The sequence below is a fragment of the Carettochelys insculpta genome, chromosome 15 (genome assembly GCF_033958435.1).
Source record: "Carettochelys insculpta isolate YL-2023 chromosome 15, ASM3395843v1, whole genome shotgun sequence".
In the NCBI taxonomy this organism is placed as follows: Eukaryota; Metazoa; Chordata; order Testudines; family Carettochelyidae; genus Carettochelys; species Carettochelys insculpta.
Window position 1 is genome coordinate 40,489,692 of NC_134151.1, and position 4,641 is coordinate 40,494,332.

Consider the following 4,641-nt stretch of genomic DNA (forward strand, 5'->3'; position numbering starts at 1 on the left):
CAGACAAAATCTACATCTGCCTCTGTTTCTTTTTAATGTTGCAGGTAAATGTGAATCTGCTGTTGGTTTGTGTGCTAACTTTTCCTAAGTTTCATGTACACACTCTTCCATTCATGGACTTGTACTGCTCTTTTTGCATCCTCTCATCTCCTAGGTCCATTTCTGACATTCTTCCTTATACTAAACAAGCACATCTAGTCTGTTGGATAACAGCACCAAAAATCCACTTTAATACTGTTTGAGACACAGAGTCTAGTACAAACTCTGCCTATCAGCTTACCGTTTTCCTACTTGAGTCTGTGCCACTCACTGCCAGGCTCCCACTGCTTCACTGTGAGCATCCAAGTTCAATCTTCCAGATGGTAGTCTCCAGTCCTATTCTGTTGTCATTGGATGCATCATCATTTATTCTACAAGAATGGCCTTCGGGCTTGGCCTAGGGCTGAATTTCAGCATCTCTTGCACCAGCCTATAGCTCTGGAATCTCTCATAGCAACTTTTGGTTCTGGGTGAATTTTACTTATTGCAAATGCTTCCACAGGAAATGAAGACAATTTTCTGTTTACTTCTATCAGTGTATAGTTGATGACCTTGCAGGGCTGCCAACCTTCTGCAAAGATGAGGAGATAGACTTGTGATCTAACCCCTATTACATGTGAACCTCCTCTATTGCTAATTGCCACCCCATCCCCTAATAACCCTTTTCAGAAAAAAAGTCCCTAATAGGGATAATAGAAGCATTAGAAATAACTTTTGTGTATGTTGAATTCCATCAAAGATGTACAGGGAATTTTTTCTCTGAACAAGCTTAAGTAGTAGTCAAGACAAGGTGAATGAGCAAGTGTGTGGCTACCAGCAGCAATTCAACTATAGTGAATGATTTAACTGAAATTAATTCTTAAGTGTCTATACCCAATTACTTTCATAATTATTGTTTTGGCTGGCAAGCTGAAAAAATGAGTCTTTTAAAGGTTAATTGTACTTTAGTAACATTAATTCAGTCTAAAATATTTTCATCTATTCAGAGCTGAGCTCTTAGGCTGGACTGCTCTATACTGCCATGTAGGAGACCACCATAGAATTCTTGTTCCTGACGTTGTCTTGATAATGGAAGAAGATAGTTGACATAAAGGAGAGGCAAGGACAACCCGAGGCAGCTCCCAAGGATAAAATCTCCAAGGATTAACATCATTTGGTTGAAAAGTTTATTCATAAGGCAGCTTACAGTTGCAGATGGCTAACCACCAAGCTTTCCTTCACTGCTCATGACTTCAGTAGGTGGAAGGCCATGTCTGAGGTCCAGAAGAGAGTTCAAAGTCCCTCCTGAAGGAAGTTGCTTTAGTGGCCAAGGCTGTCTTGCAAGCTGTGTCTGATGTGCTGGATTCGGCTGCTTGCACTATGGTGTTGGCAATCGCCACGTGCAGTGCGTTTTGGTTGCTTCTCTGTCCTGTCAGCAGAAGCTCAGAACTCTAAGGACCTCCCCTTTGACAAATCAGGCTCTTTGCTGAATAGACAACCTCCAAGTTAAATGAGTTGAAGAACTCCCGTTGCACCCTGAAGTCACTGGGAGTCATACTTTCCTCCCCCTACTAGAAAGCACTAGAAGCCTGTACACTCTGATGGTTAGGCAGCCAGGCCTAGCAAGAGTCCACAGTCAGAAAGGGTAAGGGGCACAAGTTCAGGCCAAGCCAATCCTCAGTACCTGTCCAGTAGGGCTCCACCCTCCACAAGCAAGGGGGAAAGAAAAAGTGTTGAGGGTACACCTGAGGGTGACATACTAGATTCACCTGTGGCTCCACTGTCTCCCCACACACACCCTGTTCATTTCTCACCTTTCACAGTTTCTCCCAAAATGGGCCTCCATCCCTTTGGAGTGCATGATTCTCAGTACTATTGCTCAGGGGTGTATACCCAACAGCTGCTAGCTATCTCCCCCACCCATTCCCCTTCCCTATTCCTTTTCAGGGACTCTTCTTATGATCTTTTTCACTCGAGTTCCAGAAGCTAGTGCAAGTGGGGGTGGGGGTGGAAGACATCCTGGCTCCGTATGAGAACTGGGGGCTGTACTTCAGATATTTCCTAATCTTGAAGGCCAAGGGTGACCAGCAGCCCATCTTGGACCTGATGGGCTTCAACTTGTATTTGCAAAAGCTCAAGTTTCACAGGGTTTCCCTGACATCTGTCATATCTGCCCTGGATTCTGGAGACTGGTATGCTGCCCTCAACCTGAAGGCCACCTAGGCCACATCTACACTAACAAGTTCTTTTGAAAGTTCCTTTGAAAGAGGGGGGCTCTTTCAAAGGATCCTGTCTACACACAAAATGCATTCTTTCTAAAGTAAATTGGAAAAATATGGCACTGCTTTCGAAAGCACATTTCTGCTCCCAGATCAGGAAGAGCACCTCCTTTTGAAAGAATTTTTCAAAAAACAAAAATGTGTAAATGCTCTATGGGCCGCTCTTTTGAAAGAGGAGTCCTCTGTGGCACTGGCCAGCTGGCGTGGGGAGATGCCCTGGCTAGCATTAGTGGAGCTACATGCTCCCTGCGTCCAGGTGTGTTTAAAGATGCAGGGACCCAGAAACCACATGGCAGGAAGCTGAGAGCGTGCTGTCAGCAGCAAAAGCATGAGCTTCCTGGAGCATGCCCTCAGAGCAGACAGTGCCACTGCACCGCCACAATGGCCAGCAGCTCGGGGCTCCTAGAAGCTGGACCAGGACACCAAACTTTGGGCCCTATAGTGGTCACAGCCAGAGCTCCAGGACTTCCTCAGGAGACAAGGAGGTCCTGCTTGAGACCACTGGCAGGTACTGGAACACCCCGGCCTTTGCCCAGCTGGCTGCTGGCCTTGGTGCTAGGGGACACCTTGACCACACACAAGAGCAAGTGTGCTCCAAGGTCGAGGAGCTGAGGCAGGGGTAAATGTCTGGGCCTGGGAAGCAGGCAGAAGGTCAGGGAAGGACCTGCTCCCTGCCCCTTCTCTGAGCTGGACAGCTGCCTTGGAGCCAAGAAAACTAACCCCTGCCCCCGCTGCATCATAGTGCTGGACACCACAGAGCCTGAGCCACAGCCACAGCTAGAGGTGGAGGAGCAGCCCAGACCCTCCATCCAGACCATCCCCACACCCCAGGAGATGGAGCCAGACTGGGTCTTGGGCACTTTTCATAGCCATCCTGTGGGGGTTTTCCAGCCTGGCACCCTCAAGCAGGGTCTCCCCCAGATTCCTTAAGGGACCCTCCAGTAGGTACCTGGCATGTTGCACACCCTGGTGCATGGGGAAGTGGTGCCGGGGTCTGCTACAGTTGGAAGCAGGTCAGTCACACGGCCACCAACCCCAGTCTGGACACACCCCAAGTGGCTGGGCCTCCCAGCCTGCAGGGATGGCCACTGGCAACTCTGAGCACCCGCTCCCGTGGACAGCACTGGCAGCAGCATGCCCAGGGAGGGGGTGGAGGAGGCTGGACCATGCCTGGTGCATGCCCTACCTATGTGGGGATGACTCAGTGCCTGGGATCCGACAGGGCTATGGGGCCATTGGACAGGGGTACGGGGTGGGGCCTGCCCACAGAGGTTGGGGGGCATGGCCCGCTGGGCTGGGCTGGGCTGCAAGACTGATGGGTCATCTCTCTCCTTCCATCCTTACAGCTCCAGTGTCTGAGGTCTGGGTGAGCCCTGACTGGGAACCAGGGAGTCTGGCAGCAGCTGTGGAGGGGGCTGGGGTGCCCCCAACACCACTGCCCAGGCAGGTCTGCAGCCAGAAACAATATCGCCTTGGGTGGGACAAGGAGGCTGCTGCCTACATGGCTACCCTGCGCCAGCACAGTGCTACGTTGAGGGACTGGTTGGCACTAGGGAGGGCTGATATGGCCTCGGTTGAGGTGGCAACAACCTTGCACACCCTCACCCAGGCCATCGCCAACCTGCTGCTCCAGACCCGCATTACCCCTGTCCCGCTCCTCTCAGCTCTCCTCTTGGCTGCCGTGTGGGAATTAGCCCACAGACTCATGGGCAAGGTGGGCCCTGCCCCCTCACTCCCCCATGCTCCAAGCCTGCTGCACCTGTCCCACACCCCATCTCCCTGTGGTGCCAGCCCCATCCCCAAGGAGGACCCCAGACCCAGGGCGATATGGGTTCCCATGGCCAACACAGCTCATGGCCCTTCACTCCCTTGAAGGACTGAGGTCCCCCAGCCCCAGTCCGATGCACCCAGCCTCTGTCTCATGCACCCACCCCTGTACATAGTGTGGCAGGGTGAGGCCAGGGGAGGAAAGACAAGTAAAAACAGCAGATTTGGAGCTGACAATCAGAGTGGGAGCAGCTGGGGAGTAGGCAGCCCTCTGTCAGTTAGGGCCAGCTGATCCTGCTCAGGGCTAACTTTATAAACCCTTTCCCATGCAGAGCAAGGGGGGAGAGTGAGAGGTGGTTGAGGAGAGGGAAGGAGATTCAGAGGGACAACAGGGGCAGTAGAGAAGGAGAAGAGCCTCAGTAACCCGATCCTGGGCAGGGGACCCAGAGGCTCAACCAGAGACTGTGGAGAACTGGTCAGCTGGTGGTAGTGGAGCTAATCAAGGAAGGGGACTTGCTGCCACAGCTTTCAATACCTGAAGGAGGTACGTGTGTGTGTGGGATCATCTGGGGAACTG